Below are 18,693 nucleotides of genomic sequence, written 5' to 3' on the forward strand. Positions count from 1 at the left end.
GGTCAGTTATGCTGGTTTGTAAACCTGCCTGATCACCCTCTGTGTGACTGACAGCAAATTTGTGCGTTCATTCATGCATGCATTGATTCTAAAATGTTTCTTGAGTACCTACTGTGCACTAGGACTACTCCAGGCGCTGTGTATACATCAGTGGATTAAAAAACCTGTGCTGTTCACAACTTACCAGAGCATCAACCTGCCAGGAACTGGTGCTGGCATAGGGAAACTACTGTAATTCACTAACTGCTAGAAGGTCGATGTGCACCAGTGTGAGAGCCAAAAGCCCCAGAGGGACACAGTTGGGGTGGGGGTAGCCCTGCCCACTTCTACAAGGTGATCATAGTGAATGTTGGAGAAAAGTCCCCTCACGCTTCTGGCAGGGGAAGGGCAGAAGGAACCATACTGAGATACACCGCAGCATTCCGTTCTTAAAAAGGTCTGTCCTAAGGAGAAAGTACTTAACCAAATTTAAAACCCACCGGATCTTTGTCAGAGCCTAACTGATACGGGGAAAGGGAAATACCCAAATTCAACGAACTCTAGCCTTCCGTGGGAAGAAAAGGAAACACCCACTTCTAGTCCCCTCTAGCCTTCCATGTGGGTAGAAAGAAAGAACCAGCTACAGCCCATTCCAGCCATCCTGTCCCACTAAGAAGAGGGGAAGAGAAGCACATGTGTGCAGTCCCCGTCCAGAGGCACAGGCTCGCAAAATGACTTTGAGACCTAAACGTAGGACTATAGAACAATTCCTTCCCTCCATGCCTTGCCACCAAATTACTAAAGGCCCATTGACAGCAGTTTATTTTATGCAATTCATCACCTCCAGCTACCCCGAAAAATGTACAAGGCACACTTTTTTTAAAAATTTGAAAATATAGAGCAAGAATCACACATGGTTGGGTTGTTAGAGTTATCAGACCAGGAATATAAAACAATGATAAATATGCTAAGGGTACTAATGGATAAAGTAGGCAGCATGGAAGAACAAATGGGCAATACAACAGAAATTCTAAGAAAGAACCAAACAGCAATGCTACATACCAAAAACACTGTGACAGAAATGAAGAGTGTTTTTAATGGGCTTTCTAGGAACAGGACATGATTGAGGAAAGAGTCTCTGAACTTCAGGATATATTCATAAAACCTCCAAAACTAAAAAGCAGAGAGAAAAAAAAGACTGACAGAATATCTAAGAATGTGGGACAATTATGAAAGGGGTAGCATACACTTAACAGAAGTATCAGAAGGAGAAGAAAATTAACTGAAGCAATTTTTGAAATAAAAATGGCTGAGAATTACCCTGTATTCTATAAACATTGGGGTGCATGTGCCCCTTTAGATCAGCACTCCTGTATCTTTTGGATAAATTTTTAATTGTTTGAGGAACCTCCAGAGTGTTTTCCAGAGTGGCTACACCAGTTTGCATTCCCACCAACAGCAAAAAATGGTTTCCCTTTCTCCACATCTTCCCCAATATCTGTTGTTTCCTGAGTTGTTAATTTTAGCCACTCTGACAGGTGTGAGATGGTATCTCATTGTGGTTTTGATTTGTATTTCCCTGATGATGAGTGATGTTGAGCATCTTTTCATGTGTCTGTTGGCCATCTGGATGTCTTCTTTGGAAAGTGTCTATTCATGTCTTCTGCCCATTTCTTTACTAGATTATTGGTTGTTTGGGTGTTGAGTTTGGTAAATTCTTTATAGATTTTGGATACTAATCCTTTATCTGATAGGTCATTTGCAGATATATTCTCCCATTTGGTCGGTTGCCTTTTAGTTTTGCTGATTGTTTCCTTCACTGTGCAGAAGATTTTTATCTTGATGAAATCCCAGTAGTTCATTTTTGCATTTATTTCCCCTGCCCTTGCAGACGTGTCAAGTAAGAAGTTGCTGGGGCCTGGGTCAAAGAGGTTGATGCCTGTTTTCTCCTGTAGCAGTTTGATGGTTTCCTGTCTCACACTTAATTCTTTCATCCATTTTGAATTTACTTTGTGTATGGTGTAAGAAAATGGTCCAGGTTCATTCTTCTGCATGTTGCTGTCCAGTTCTCCCAGCACCATTTGCTAAAGAGACTGTCTTTATTCCATTGGATATTCTTTCCTTCTTTGTTGAAGATTAGTTGGCCATATATTTGAGGGCCCATTTTTGGGTTCTGTATTCTATTCCATTGATCTATGTGTCTGTTTTTGTGCCAGTACCATTCTGTCTCAATCTTTACAGCTTTGTAATACAGGATAAAGTCCAGGATTGTGATGCCTCCAGCTTTGGTTTCCTTTTTCAACACTATTTTGGCTATTCATTGTCTTTTGTGGTTCCATACAAATTTTAGGAGTGTTTGTTCTAGCTCTGTGAAGAATGTTGGTATTGTTTTGATAGGGATTGCATTGAATATGTAGATGGCTTTGGGTAGTATAGACATTTTAACAATATTTGTTCTTCCAATCCATGAGCATAGAATGGTTTTCTATTTCTTTGTGTCTTCCTCAATTTCTTTCATAAGCTTTCTTCAGCTTTCAGCATACAGATCTTTTACCTCTTTGGTTAGGTTTATTCCTAGTTATTTTATGTTTTTTGGTGCAGTTGTAAATGGGATCGAATCCTTGATATGACTTTCTGTTGCTTCATTATTGGTGTATAGAAATGCAACTAATTTCTGTACATTGATTTTATATCCTGTGACTTTGCTGAATTCATTGATCAGCTCTAGCAGTTTTTTGGTGGGGTCTTTGGGTTTTCCATGTTTGCAGGACAAACATCTGAACAAGGAAATTTGTCAGGGATAAAGAGGGCCATTGTATTATAATATAAAGGGTCAATTGTTCAAGAGGATGTAACAGTTTTTAATGTGTGTGAACCTAAATACAGAACGTCAGAATATGGGAGGGGAAAACTTGTAGAACTGCCAGAAGAAAGACATCAGTCTGCCCACTATTAGAGTTGGGAACTTGGGCACTTGCCTCAGAAATGCACAGAAAATCACTGAAATTTTCGTAAAAATCAACAGCACTATCAATAGACTAATTCATCCAACAGCATCACATTACACATTTGTCTCAAATTCACATGGAACTATTTAATAGCCTATACTCAACCACAAAACACACCATAAGAAATAATATTAATTGTGCAGTATCTGTTCTCAAGCCACATGGATTAAACTAGAAATCAATGACGAGAAAAATGGTTGGAAATTCCCAAAGCACTTATAGATCTAAAGTATACTGCTAATGAGACATGAGACAAAAAAGAAATCTTGAGGAAGAGTTTAGAATTATTTTCAACTAAATGAAAATGAAAGCACAACTAATCACAATTTGTGGGATGCAGTGAAAGCAGTGTTTAGAAGAAAATTTATAGCAGTGAATGCATATATTGAGAAAGACCTAATATCAATCATTTAAACTTTTACCTTAAACTAGAAAGAGAACATTAAATTCAAAGTAAACAGAAGAAAATAAATAATAAAAATTAGAGCATAAATAATAAAATTGAAAACAGGAAATGAAAAAAGAAAATAAATGACACTAAAAAGCTTGTTTTTGAAAAGATCAGTAAAATTGATAAACCTTTAGCCAAGCTAAGTAAGAAAAAAAAGAGAACACACAAGTTACTAATACGTTAGTAATTAATTAGAAATTAGAGAGGGCATATCACTTCAAATCCCACGTACATTGCAAGGATAATCAAGGCATACTGTGCCCACAAACATGATAGCCTGGATTAAATAGACCAATTCCTTAAAAGACATAGTCTGTCAAAACTTGCACAAGAAGAAATAGACCATGTAAATAGACCTATAGTTACTACAGAAATTGAATCAATTAATAATCTTCTAAAACAAAAAGTACCAGGCCCCAGTGACTTCACACACAGCTTAAGAAGTAATTCTAATTCTCTACAATCCCTTTCAGAAGATTAAAGCAGAGGGAATACTTTCTAACTCATTTTATAGGGCTAGCATACTTTTTTTTTAAGTTTATTTTTGTTTATTTTGAGAGAGAGAGAGAGCAAGCAGGGGAGGGGCAAAGAGAGAGAGAGAGAGAGAGAAAGAGAGAGAGAGAGAATCCCAAGCAGACTTTGCACTGTCAGTGCAGAGCCCAATGTGGGACTTGAACTCACAAACCATGAGATCATGACCTGAGCTGAAGCCAAGAGTCAGATGCTTAACTGACTGAGCCACCCAAGCGCCCCGCCAGCATACTTCTAATACCAAAAACAAAGACATTACAAGAAAAGAAAACTACAGATAAAATCTTTCACGAACATAGAGGAAAAACCTTAAACAAAATATCAGCAAGCCAAATTGAGCAACCACATAGAAAAAAAATAGTATATGACCACCAAATGGGATTTTTCTAGGTGTGCAAGTCTGACTCAGCATTTGGAGATCAGTTAATGTACCCCCTCACATTAACAGGCCAAATAAGAAGAATCACATGACTCTATCAATATTTGTAGAAAAGCATTTGACAAAATACAGAAACTCTAAGTAAACTTGAGGGGAAGCTCCTAAACTTGATACAAGAGTATCTACAAAAACCAACAGCTAACATTCTTAGTGGTGAGAAACTCAGACTTTTCCCACTAAGATTAGGAATAGTGCAAGTATGTTCTCTTTCACCACTGCTTTTCAACACCATACTTGAAGTACTCGCTAATAGATTAAGAAAAGAAATAAAGTGTATCCATATAAGGAAAGAAGAAATAAGATGGTCTTTTTTTCAAAAATGATATGATTGTGTATATAGAAAATCTAAAATTAAACTGGACTATGGAGCACCTGGGTGGTTCAGTCGGTTGGGCGTCCGACTTTGGCTCAGGTCATGATTTCACAGTTTGTGAGTTTGAGCCCCACATCAGGTTCTGTGCTGACAGCTCAGAGCCTGGAGCCTGCTTCAGATTCTGTGTCTCCCTCTCTTCTTGCCCCTCTCCCATTCACACTCTGTCTCTCTCTCTCTCTCAAAAATAAATAAAGATTAAACGTTTTTTAAAGAATAATAAAACTAGACTAATTATAGCAAGGTTGCAGGATACAAGGTTAATATACAAAGTCAGTCCCTTTCTTCTAAACCATTAATGAGCTAGTGGAATTTGAAATTAAACACTATACCGTTTACATTAGCACACAAAAAATAAAATGCTTAGGTATAAATCTAACAAGATATGTACAAGACTGTATGAGGAAAACTACAAAACTCTGATTAAAGATACTAAAAAAAACAACTAAATAAACGAAACACTTCATGTTTGTGGAAAGGAGCACCCAATATGGTCAAGATTTCACTGTTCCCCAACTTGATCTATAGAGTAAATGCAATTCTAATAAAAAATTCCAGAATCTTTTTTTTTTAATTTTTTTTCAACGTTTATTTATTTTTGGGACAGAGAGAGACAGAGCATGAACGGGCGAGGGGCAGAGAGAGAGGGAGACACAGAATCAGAAACAGGCTCCAGGCTCTGAGCCATCAGCCCAGAGCCTGACGCGGGGCTCGAACTCCTGGACCGCGAGATCGTGACCTGGCTGAAGTCGGACGCTTAACCGACTGTGCCACCCAGGCGCCCCAAAAATTCCAGAATCTTTTCGTGGATATCAACTAACTGATTCAAAAGTTTACTTAGAGAAGCAAAAGACCCTGGATAACCAATACAATATTGAGACAGAAGAACAAAGTCAGACAACTGATAGTACCCAACTTCAAGAATTAAATATAAACGTATAATAATCAGTGTTGTATTGGAGAAAGAATAGACACATAGATCAGTGGAACACTATAGAGAACCCACAACAGTATAAAGACCCACAAAAATACAGTCAAGTGATACTTGACATAGGAGCAAAGGCAGCACAATGGAGAAGACAGTTTCTCCACCAATGCTAGAACTAAACATCTACATGCAAGAAATTAATCTAGACCTTACACCTTTCACACAAATTAACTCAAAATAGGTCACAAATCTAAATATAAAATGCAAATCTATAAATCTTCTAAAAAATAGGAGAAACTTCTATGACATTGGGTTTGGCAATGACCTTTTAAATAAAACAACAAAGGCACAGCTCACAAAAGAATTAATTTTCTGGACTTCATTAAAACTTTTTGTTCTGCTAAAACAATGCAAAGGGAATGAGGAGACAAACCACAGACTGGGAGAAAATATTTGCAAAAGACTTATCTGTTAAAGGACTGTTGTATAAAATATACAATGAACTCTTAAAACTCAATAAGAAAACTCAATGTAAAATGGCAAAAAATCTTGGGGCACCTGGGTATCTCAGTCGGTTAAGCGTCTGACTCAATTTCAGTTCAGGTCATGATCTCACAGTTTGTGAGATAGAACCCTATATTAGACTTCATGCTGACAGCACAGAGTCTGCTTGGGATTCTCTCTCTCTCTCTCTCTCTCTCTCTCTCTCTCTCTCTCTCTCTCAAAATAAATAAAATAAAATTGAAAATGGCAAAAAATGGTGCTCACTTCGGCAGCACATATACTAAAATTGGAACGACACAGAGAAGATTAGCATGGCCCCTGTGCAAGGATGACACACAAATTCATGAAGCATTCCATAAATAAATAAACAAAAAATGGCAAAAAACCTTCACAGACACCTCGGCAAAAAGATAATACAGATGGTAAATAAGTACATGGAAAGCTGCTTTGCATCATATATTATCAGGGAAATTTAAAGCAACAGTGAGAAACCCCTACACACCTATTAGAATGGTCGGAATCCCAAACGCTGACAACACCAAATGCTGGGAAGGATGTGGAGTAACGGTAATCCCCACTCACTGCTGGTGGGAATGAAAAATGGTACAACCACTTTGGAAGATAGTTTGCGATTTTATTAGAAAACTAAACATACTCCTACCATCTGATAAATTGTGCTCCTTGCTCTTTACCTAGAGTTGAAAATAGCTCCTCCACTGGGGCGCCTGGGTGGCTCAGTCGGTTAAGCGGCCGACTTCGGCTCAGGTCATGATCTTGCGGTCCGTGAGTTCAAGCCCCACGTCGGGCTCTGTGCTGACAGCTCAGAGCCCGGAGCCTGTTTCAGATTCTGTGTCTCCCTCTCTCTGACCCTCCCCCATTCATGCTCTGTCTCAAAAATAAATAAACGTTAAAAAAAAATTAAAAAAAAAAAAAGAAAATAGCTCCTCCACACAAAAACCTGTAAACAGACACTTATAGTAGGTTTATTCATAGCTGCCAACATTTGGAAGCAACCAAGATGTCCTTAAGTAGGTAAAGAGATAAATAAACTAGGATGCACCCAGAAAATGGAATATTATTCAGTGCTAAAAAGGAATGAGCTATCAAGCCATGAAGAGGCATGGGAGAATTTTAAGTGCATATTCCTAAGTGAAAGAAGCCAATCTGAAAAGGCTACGTATTGTATGATTCCAATTATATGACATTCTGTGATTGCAGCTATATAGTCATTAATATGAGTATATGAAAAGGCAACATCTATGATGACTGCAAAAAGGTCAGTGGTTGCCCAGGGTTATGGTGAATGGAAGGACGTTCAGGTGGAGCACTGAAACTTCTCTGTATAATACTGTAATGATAGATGTGTGCCATTGTCATTTGTCCAAACCTATAGGTGGCATAACACCAAGATTGAGCCCACACATAAACGATGGACTTTAGCTGATTATGATGTGTCAATATAGGTTCATAAATTGACACAAACGTACCACTTCAGTGGAGAATGTAGATACTGGTGGAGGTTAATCATGTGTGGAGACAGGCATATGTGGGGTAAATCTGTACCTTTCTCTCAATCTTGCTGTGAACCTAAAATTGCTCTAAAAATAAAGTTTATTAAAAAATAAAAAGCTCTGCCTTTCTGGACCTTCTTTCTCAGGGAGACTGAGCATAATCAAGAAGACAGACAAAAACTGAATAAATATTTAGCATCTTTCCGCCATTATTAGGAGAGCATCTTTCTCCTTTGAGATAGCTCCAACTTTTACTCTAGTGTTTCACTATAATGGGCCTCCCCTCCTTCATTTTGGTGGTGCCATCAGCTGTCAATCCCTTGGGATCTATGGCCATCTCTTGGGTTTTCACCCTTTTTGCAGGGCCTGGATGGAAAAAGGCATACCACTGTCGATGTTTGTCAGATTCATGGAGGAGTGGAGACAAGTAGGAGCTGGCTCCTGGCATTTCCAGTTTATGCACGGAACCCAACCAGGGCCTCAGGCACCCACTGGTGCCCCGGCCCCATCCTCCCTCCGCCCTGCCAGGCTGGCCGTGACATTGGCAAGAATCACCATGGAGAGTTCCTATTTATATGCATTTGGTTCTTTCTCAGGATGAGGCCTCAGTTCTCAGTTGTTTTTCTAGCTGCCCCAATCAGCCTCCTCTGATAGATAGGTAAAACCACGGGGATGGGATTGTTCAGGACAACCAAGGACAGAAATGTAAAGCTTTAGGGAGGAGTTCATTCTCTTAAAAATAAAGGATGGAATTGATCCAATTTAATTTAGTATTAAAGATTCTCAGAGCAATCAGGATCTGACCCATTCAGTGAATAATTGGCATGAAGTAAACCTTGACCATCTCAGTAGTTGGGAAGGGGCGTATTTAATTATTCTCTGCTTTTCATGTGGATGGTTTGGCCTGGTGAGTCAGGCGAGGAGGGACCTCACACTAAACATCTTCCCCACTTTATTCAGCCAAGTAGAGAAAGGCATAAAGTGGGATTCGTCATCTAGGCATGACTACTGGGGAGACCAACTCCTGACCTTATGATTACAAATCAAAATGTGGTAAGTGGGATTATCTGGAAATGAGCCAGTCGCCATGCTGGACATCTCCTTTCAGACAATTGTAAATGCTTGGACACACACATCTCGACCAGTGCTTTCATGAGGTGATGGTGTCTGCACAGGTGCAAGGCCACTGGATTAGCCACGCTCTCCTTTTTCGTGGATCTATCCTGAGCAACACAGGGTATCTAGTATCTGAGGCTGAATTGTGTGGGGCGAACTAATGGCATCTGTAGGCTGTGAGACCTAAGGCTTTCTAACTTTTGTTGGCACTTTTTATTAGATGGCGTCCACCCTGTCAGGCCTGTGCTGAGCCTCACCTCTCCTCTCCCCCCTTCAGGCCTTACCTGTGTATCACTCCCAAAATTGTTTCTGTGCCGTTTCTCTATTCCTTTCTTTGTCCTCCTGCCTCTGTGGGCCCTATGCATCACGAACAACTTGTCCAAAGAATGAGATTTTTGTCTTCCCTGTCCTACCATCTCATACAAGTCATCTTGACCCTTTGGCCTTCCCCTCACTGGCCAGGACAGCAGAACTTTTTACTTGAAATGGCAGGAAATGAGAATCTTCGATCTACCCATATAAATCTTATGTTGTCTCCTCTCAGAATCACATAATTTGGGGCCACCTGGGTGGCTGTCGGTTGAGCGTCCGACTCTTGGTTTCAGCTCAGGTCATGATTTCAGGGTTTGTGGGCTTGAGCCCAACATACAGGCTAGCAGCACGGAGCCTACTTGGGGTTCCCTCCCTTCTCTCTCTCTCTCTCTCTCTCTCAAGATAAATACACATTTTTTCCAAAAAGAGAATCACACCATTTTTATTACCACCTCGGGCTGGGTCTGGCCAACACAGGTTCCCGGCCCTGGTTCAATTAACTGACAAGCAGTCCCTGTACTGGGACAGCTATAGGGCAGAGCCCTAGGGCTATGGATGAAACTGAGCACGGAAGCCGAGACCTGCATTACCGAGAATGAGAATCAGCCGAAGTGGCACAATCCAGGCGGATACCAGGCGTCACAAGTCAGCAAGGCCACAGCACAGGTGACTACGAGGCCTCTTCTGTGATGCTGAGGGTCCGGAGGTCTGGCAGTTTTCCATTATTGCTGGTAGGGGAGGTGGGGAGATATCCAGGATTCATCACAGATCTATTTCTTCTAAATCTGGAGCAGAATCCTATAATTTTGGAGAAGGAGAGGTGTCTCTGAATTAGAGCTGCTGGTCGTGAGCTGCGGGAGACTTGAGCACGGTATATTGCAGTGGCCATTTTCTGGAGTGCGGGGCTCAGGTCTTCCCTCCATCCAGGCCGGTCTGGGCTATAAGCTTCAAGGAGACAGTTGCACCAGAGGTGCTGGAGTTGGGGCTGAATTGGCTGGACTCCTTACCTCGTACGCTGAAATTCGTACACGAGAGGCCTCCGGCCTCGGTGTGGAATGTCAAGCCGTTGGAGGCACAGGACACGTAAGCAAAGATGGACGAGACCGTTATGCAAGAGTACTGCCCTGCCGCACAGAGACCTCGCCCTGTCCAGTGACTAGCGCTGAATTGGGAGTCTCAGACGCTTTTCCCGTGGGAACCAGGGATGTTCGGGAGGTGTGCTGGGCCTCGCAACTGAGGTCTCTTAAGTGTATTTATCACTTTCCCCCCAAAGATTCCAGTCTCAGGTCTCTTTATGGCCTGACTTCTTTGCCAAGAACTCTCGCCTGTGACACCTGCATTGAAGCCTTGGAAGGTAAAGGGCTGGGATTTTAGCTTCTGTCCCCAACATCACACGGACCCATGAGCCTGACACAGTCTTGCCCGGTGGGGGGGAGGGGGGGCGGAGCTACCAGAACAAGGTGTCGGACGGTGTCCCCGGAACAGGTGCAGAGATACATCTGCCACATGGGATGCTGAAGGCTAAACACAACACCTCCCATGACCTCTTGTGAGGAGCAAAGAAAACCACCTGGTATGAGGGCTCAGATCCTGGGAGCGTTGAAGTCCAGTGAGGGTCGATGCCGGTAAGGATTAGAATGCAAGTCCCCGTGCAACACTACACTCAGCGCGTGGAGAGAGGATGGAATCAAAGCTGCTGCGCGGGTTACTGCGATACGCGTACTTTGGGAGAAAAACATCATATTGAGATGCTCGTCTAGGTGAGGAGCAGAGCTTGGTGAGGGAGAGGGGAAGAGGCTCTAAGCCTGGCCTGAGCCTGGGGCCCAGCGGTCTCCCAACACACCCCTGCAGCAGATGGGCTTTCTCCCCGCTTGCAGATGGGCGCTGGAGTGGGATGTGGAGAAACCAGGAGCCATCCTGTCTTCCTCCTGTGGTCCCCCTTGCGGCCGGGGAGAGAGAGAGAGAGAGAGAGCTTGGCGCTCTGATTTTTAGCCTCGTCCTTGCCGCTTCCTCCTTCTGGCACATCAGGCCATCGGATGAGAAGTGTGTGGCCGCAAACACCTTAAATCCAGAGGTTTGGGCCAGAAATTAGAGGTCCTCAACTTCCTTGCTCAAACTTTGAGTCACTCCGCCTCTTTAGGCTGTATTTCCATCACTGTGAATCCTCGATATCAGCAGGTGATAAAAAAAGAAACAAACTCTCGGATGGTAAGACAGTGGGGGGGAGAGGAGGGCAGTTGGAACCAGGGAAACCTACTGACTGGGTGCAGTGATATTCTGGGCATTAAGTGATGAGGGTCCAGCTACATGGTATCAGAGACAAAGGGGAATGAATAGATGAAAACCTTCTTTTAAAAAAAAAAAAAAGGTGAGCAAAACTTTGTGAGAATTTGGAGTTGGGGAAAGAAAGGGAGGAACATCAAGAGAACTTTGGGGTTAGTATCTGGAAACAGCTTCATCCTGAAATATGTCCCCTCTCATGCCTTTCTCCCCTTTTTAGGAGTCTTTTAGAAGTCACTTCAAAGCTACTACCACTAAAGCCCCATAATCCTTTGTCCTTAATTCTACAGTCCCCTAAGATCTCTGCACTGAAATCTTTTCCATATACTCATGCGGTGACCAAACATAACTGAACCGATAAAAGGATGTTCATACTCTTCATTTGTCCCGCTGAACGGTCCCATGGCTCATTGCGGGAACCTGGATGCGTGTGATGAAGGCGTGTGGCCGGTATCACTGGGTGCGTGGGTACGAGGCACGTACAGTACGTGCATCACCCCTCAGCACCCCTCAGATGGTCCACTCAGGGGAAACAGCACCCTGCTTCCTGGGAATGGGGCACGCGGTCCCCACGCTGGAGCCCCTCGGCAGTTCTAAACGCACATGAGGGAGCGCCCAGTCCTACTCCCAGACCCCTGCCTGACCCAGGGCCAACTCAGCCAGGTCATCATCAGCCTGGGTGTCAGTCTACACTGCAGCACCCCAGTGCTTTGAATCCACATAGTAAAACTGGCGGCCCCCTCGATGCCATCTCACGCTTAGCCTAGCACCTCCCATTGTCATTCTTTTATGATCTCCCAAGTAGGGCCACCTCACTCTAAATATACCGCCCCATTTTGTCATCCTAACCCCTCTCTGGGCAACTGGGGCTAACGGCCAGACCGAGCCCATTGAAAGTCTTGTGCAAAGCAAACCAATGATCATTTGCACATGGCTCTTGTGCAAATGCCTACCCTGTGTCTCATGGTGCTTTAGAATGTGTGTATGTGTGTATAAATGTATGATACATATTCACATGGGTTGTTATAGTGATATGTTGATAGCCAACAGATCTCTGGTGGAGAGGATCCATTAGAGGAAACGAAACTGGTTTTGGTGGCTATGAACGCAAAATGTGTATGAAGAAATAAACATTTTTTTTGTCCACCTGCTTTGTTTCTAGTTTCGCCACCAGTCCCTGGCTGGGTGGGTCAGAGCAGGAACGACATGCTGTCATTAAGAAGCTCATAGTCTAATGCTTGAAGTCTGAGTTTAAAAGCATGCATTTTTTTCCTTCTTTGTCATTTTATACGATTCCCCAGTCGGAAAATATGAAAGAGCAGTTCTTAGAGTTGGGCAGACTTAGAATCAGAGGTGGAGAAGCCACTTCCTGGGCTCCAGTCCCAAGAGATTTAATTGGCATGAAGTCCTAGAATCTGCGTGTTTGACATAAACACCCAGGCAGTTCTAATGCAAGTGGGCTGCAGACCACAGTTGACAGAACATTGACCCACAACGTTGAATCAAAACTGTAAATAGGGGCGCCTGGTGGCTCAGTCAGTTAAGCATCTGACTTCAGCTCAGGTCATGATCTCACAGTCCGTGAGTTCGAGCCCCGCGTCGGGCTCTGTGCTGACAGCTCAGAGCCTGGAGCCTGCTTCGGATTCTGTGTCTCCCCCTCTCTCTCTTCTCTCTCTCAAAAATAGACATTAAAAAAAAGCTGTAAATAGGGGTACCTGAGTGGCTCAGTCAGTTGGGCGTCTGACTTCGGCTCAGGTCATGATCTCATGGTTTGTGGGTTTGAGCCCCGCGTCAGGCTCTGTGCTGACAGAGCCTGCTTTGGATCCTGTGTCTCCCTCTCCCTCTGCCCCTCCCTACTCATGTTCTGTACATCTCTCCTTCAGATACAAATAAACATTAAAACATTTTTTTTAAACTGTTAATAAATTTGTTTTACTTTAATTGAGAACCTGGAATTGAAAAGCATATAAGTCATTCCATAAATCTTGACATAAAGATCTTCAAATATTCCTTAGGGACAGTCCTTAGTTATGTTCTTTTGCCTTCCAGCACTAAAGTGAAACTCACTCCACAGTTATTTCTTAGAAAGAGCTGAAAATTTAAAACAACAAGAATAAGAACAAGCAACTCAACCACTATCACCACCACCACCAAAAAGATCCACCAACAGACTCCTGCCTGGGGTGTAGACATGCCCCACTTTCACGATGGACGGAATGGCCTCAACATCTGCTTTCACACTCGACTCCAGTTGTTCCAGGAGCGTGCTTGGCTGTCCGTACAGAGGAGCTCGCTGGACAATCAGCAGAATGGGTGAAAAGTCAGCAAAACCATAAAATATTACTTAAAGACAAAGTAGCAAAATGCTTATTCAAGCATCCAGAAATTTTTCTTTCATCTGGAAGGATGGAACCGGGGCTGGTAGGCACTGAGAATATACAATCTGTAATCAATGAAGAACTCGTATATTGCTTCTAAGAAATCCATTCTATGTGCATGACATTTATGAAAGCAACAACATATGATGTAAATCTCAGATCTGCTCAGGATCCAGTCACTAATCTCTTTCGGGGAAAAGACTTTGAAAACCATCCTTGCATTCCACTCTTGGGCAGTGTTGAAAAGCAGCTCTGTGCCCGAATAAAACTAATTGCAAATAAAAGGAATCTTTGAGAGGGGGATGCCCCAGGGTTTTACTTTCTGTATGTTATATTCTTTTCCAGTAGGTAACAGAAACAGAGCCCATTCTTTTTGTTTTTTTGAATGTTTTATTTATTTTTGAGAGAGAGGGTGAGCAGGGAAGGGGCAGAAAGAGGCGGGGACAGAGGATTCAAAGCAGGTTCCACGCTGACAGCAGTAAGCCTCATGCACGTGAGATCGTGACCTGAGCCGAAGTAGAACCTCAACCAACTGAGGCACCAAGGTGCCCCGAAACAGAGCCCATTCTTAAAAAAAAAAAAAAAAAAATCTGTGTGACCACCAATGTCTTCCAATGTGTATAATTCATATAAGAGCCATGTCGAGCCCTGGGCAGGGAATGGGGTGCGATCCTACGGGAAAGAATGAAAAGCAAAAGAGGCAAGTACCTAATGTGATACTTAAACATGTAAAACTAGCTCTTCACCTGACAGACAATCTGCTGAATGTATACAAGGTTTGTTATACCCAGCAGATCTCATTACGGCTCAAGAGAACAAGCTAGACGCTCGTGTTGGTTTCTACTGCTGTCCTAACAAGTTACCATAAACTTAGTGGCTTAGAAGAACACACGTTTACATCTCACAGTTCTATGGGTTAGGAGTCCACCAAGAATCTCACTGGACTAAAATCAAGATGTCACCAGGGCTGCCTTCCTTTCTGGAGGCTCTAGGGGACATTCTGTTTCTTTGCCTTTTCTAGTGTTTAGAGCCTCCCCCGCTGCTTTCCTGCATATTCCTTGGCTCCTGGCCTCCTCCTCCCTCTTCAGCACTGGCAACAGCACGTGGAGTCCCCCTCCCCCAGCATCTTTCTGACCTCCTTTTCTGCCCCTTCCAATCTTAAATCCCCATATAATTACATGGGACCACCCGAATCATCCAGGTCCTTAACATAAGCACATCTGCAAAGTCCCTTCTGCTAGGTGATATATCCACAGGTTCCAGGGACTAGAATGGGGACCTCCTAGGCAGGAAGGCGGCGTTACTCTGCCTACCATCACACTCTTAACTCAGGTGCCAAGTAATAAATATTAAAATTAAAAACATATCTTTTCTAATTTTGACAGTTTAGGAAAATCAGGACACTGCGCTAGACCACAATCTAGAACAGCAAATGAACACAAAGCCAAATTAGAACCTTAGAAGTGCTCCACTGATGACCATAATAAACATCGCACAAGTACCAGTCTCTTTGGAGTCATTGTTTTGTTCTCCAGGTGTGGCTTTTGTCCCCCTGCAAAGGCAGACTGATGGCAGAAAGCTCGTCCAAGGCGAAGAGGGCAGTGGTGGCGGAAAGGCAGGCGGGGGCCGAGTCCGCCTGCCTGCCAGGGACCCCGCTCTCAGCCGGATCTAAAGGGGGGGCAGGTGGGATGGTTTCCCTTGGACCTGCCCTTGCCCGAGCTCGGGGATCCTTGTGCGCCTCCCCCAGGCGGCCACCAGGGGGCGCGGCGGTCCTTCCCTGGGAACCCCCAGCCCGCTAAGCCCGCGGGCCCCCGGATGTGCCGCGGGGCGGGATCTCGCGCGGCCGCCCGAGTGCGCGGAGGCTGCCGACGTGTGGTCGCGGCCCCCCGGCCAGGCCTGGGGGCGGGGCGGCGGCGGAGGCCGCGCTCCTGGGGCAAGGCCACCTGCCTCGGTCTCCCCCAAACCGGGCTCTGACCGGAGAGAGACGCGTCCGCGCTTCCCCGGGGGCGGGAGTCTCTTATCTTCGCGGCAGGGGCAGCCTCTCCCGTCTTGGCCGCCGGGTGTGTGCGTGTGCACGCGTCTGTGTGTGCATCGCGCGTGTGGGCACGCGTGCGTGCGTGCGGGCGCCGGGCAGGGGCTCGGGGCAGAAGTTGCCGGGAGAGGAAGGCAAGTCCGGGGAGGTGGCTGGCAGGAGCAGAGCTGGAATACCCATGCGGGAGGGCAGCAGGGGGTGGGAGCGGGAGGAAATGCCCCTTAATGAGGTTACGGTTCTCCGTGTTGGGCTTATTCCTTCCTTTTGAGAATTGTCTGTCCCGGTGGGGGTTTTTTCCAGAAGCCTGAAACTTGACCGCGCCACTTCGGGCTGTGAGTGCACCATCTCTCATTACAGCTGGCGTGTAAGAGGCCAGCGGGGCCTGCACAGAGGTCCTACCCAGTGCTTCTGGATGCTTAGGGAAGGACCCGGTGAGTGGAGCCCCTCCTGGGGTCTCCTCTGGAGCAGCACGGTGAGGTGTCTGGGGATCTTTGCCCCTCCCTCCAGTGCTTGGGTTGCAGCTCATCCATTTGGCGAAGCTGCTGTCTCTTGCTCACTCCCCAGGGGAGAGAAGTCAGGCTGAGCCCAGTGTTCCCCAGGGACACCCAACAGACACCCTACAAAACCTCAGAGAAAGCGGGGACTTCCCATCAGGCCACCTTGAGGTCGTGTTAATACTTCCTTTGGAAGAATTTTGAGAGAACAGAAATGATTGAGTCTCTCAAGGATGTCTTTTAAAGAGGCATGTCGTCGGGCAAGGTCCCTGTTTCCAGCCCCGACCTCACGGGAACACCCAGTCCGCTCTTGGACGTGGGGACCTGGGACTTCTTGCAAACCCAGACAGAGTCTCGCAAAAACTGCACTTAGAACTGGCGCCATGCTTTTTCAATACAAGCTTGCAGGGTTTTCTTCCTTCCAGAGCTCACCCTGGCTGTGGCTGTATTCTCTCTTCTGTAAAAGTCTCTATCCAGAATCCAGATCCACATTTTGCAACCTTGACTTTAAAATAGGGGTGCCACAGCAATTCACAGTAACGGGAACCGGATTTGCTCTCCTGCCCGCGACAAGAAAACATCACAGACGAAACGAGACAAAATACGTGACGTGCAGATTTTTCAAGAGACCGGGCAGCAGGCAGAAGAGGACGGTGATGCCCCAGAGGACGGGAGACAAACAGGTGAGCCCTGCAGTTGCTTCCATTTACTGCCGGAGAGAGTTTCCAAGTGAAACACGGGGAGGAGACACCGAAGAGGAGCCCAGTGGACCTCCAGTTGAGGACACTGAGCCGAGACGCCATGGAGGCCACGGTGACCAGAGGCCACAGGACAGAGTTCCAGAGAGGAGAGAGCTGCAGAAAGCCAGTCAGGAACATCTGTCCAGGGGGCCCCTCCAGCGTGCAACACGGTAGTGATCAGCACCCACATGTGAGGCAAAGTACCCAAGGTCAGGGGTAAGTCATTTGACGGGACTAGAGGTAACTGCCTGGCACTCCCACAGGGCTGGGAATGATGCTTGTCCCCAACAGATAGACTGGAAGGAAAAAACATCCTCATAATTCATGGGGAGGGGTGGCATGCTCAAGGAGGTCTTTCCTCAGTATCAGGAAACTCATTAGCCCTGGACTGAGCGCTTCTCTGGGCCAGTTAGCAAATCCTGAAAGCAAGACCTGAAATTATTTCCAAGTAGATGCACCCCGAACAAAGCTCAGAATTTATAGCAACACGGAAATACCGGCAACCAACACGGTCAAACTGGGGACGTCTGGCATTCAAAGACTTCAAGGTACGCAAAGAGGCAGGGAAATGACCCCTAATGAGGAGGCCGATCAGTCATTTGAAAATGGCCCAGAGCTGGCACAGATGTTAAGCATCACCAGAGAAGGACATTAAAGCACGTATTAAAGGCGTAGTCCGTGAGTTCAAGACGTTAAGTAGACAAATGGAAAACGCATAAATGACCCAGTCTAACTTTAAGAGATGCCAACCACAATGTCTGATAGGAAGTGTACTGACTGTAAGAGATTATCGGCGATTAGAAAATGCAGAAGAGGGGCACCTGGGTGGCTCAGTCGGTTAATCATCCGACTCGGTTTCGGCTCAGGTCGTGATCTCACAGTTGGGCTCTGTGCTGACAGCATGGAGCCTGCTTGGGATTCTCTCTCTCTCTCTCTCTCTCTCTCTCTCTCTCTCTCTGTCTCCCCCTCCCCTGCTTTTATGTGCACTCTCACTCCCTCTCTCTCAAAATAAATAAATCAGCTTAAAAAAAAAGAGAAAATACAGAAGAAAAACATTTGCTAGGACTTGTATTGAGTCTGTAGATCCCTTTGGGTGATGTTGCAACCTTTACTCCATGACATCTTCCAGTCCATGAGCACAAGATGTCTTTCCATTTCTTGCCTTCTTTAATCTCTTGCGACAACGTCATGGAATTTTCGGTGTACAAGTCTTTTGCTTCCTTGACTAGATTTATTCACAGATACTTTATTGTTTTGGGTACTGTCGTAGGTGAAACTTTTCTTCATTTCCTTGCCAGATTGTTCATTGCTCATATATAGAAACAGCTGGTTTTTCTCCAACTTGTAGCCTGCAACTTTACAGAATTAGTTTATTGACTGTATTAGTTTTTGTGTGTGGATTAGTTAGGAATCTTCTGCATATAGGAGCACATCATCCCCCAAGAGAGATAGTTTCATTTCTTCCTTTCCGCCCTATTTTTGCTTACCTTCAGTTTTGAAAGATATTTGAGCCAGGCGTAGAAGCCAATACCCCACCACAAGCCACCTGTGGACTCAAAGATGATCAGTGACAGGCAGGAGCTTCCCTATTTTGGGTCGCCTCGGCCCGGGAGTCTCGGA

General features: G+C 44.9%; 1 non-coding gene across 1 annotated transcript; it reads left to right on the forward strand.

The window, feature by feature from the left end:
• The first annotated feature begins 6,466 nt into the window (after positions 1-6,466).
• LOC115500234 lies at positions 6,467-6,573 on the forward strand. The gene has a single exon (XR_003964469.1). It is a non-coding gene; the product is annotated as a U6 spliceosomal RNA (small nuclear RNA).
• The last annotated feature ends 12,120 nt before the right edge of the window (positions 6,574-18,693 follow it).

Source organism: Lynx canadensis, chromosome D4 (genome assembly GCF_007474595.2).
Source record: "Lynx canadensis isolate LIC74 chromosome D4, mLynCan4.pri.v2, whole genome shotgun sequence".
In the NCBI taxonomy this organism is placed as follows: domain Eukaryota; kingdom Metazoa; phylum Chordata; class Mammalia; order Carnivora; family Felidae; genus Lynx; species Lynx canadensis.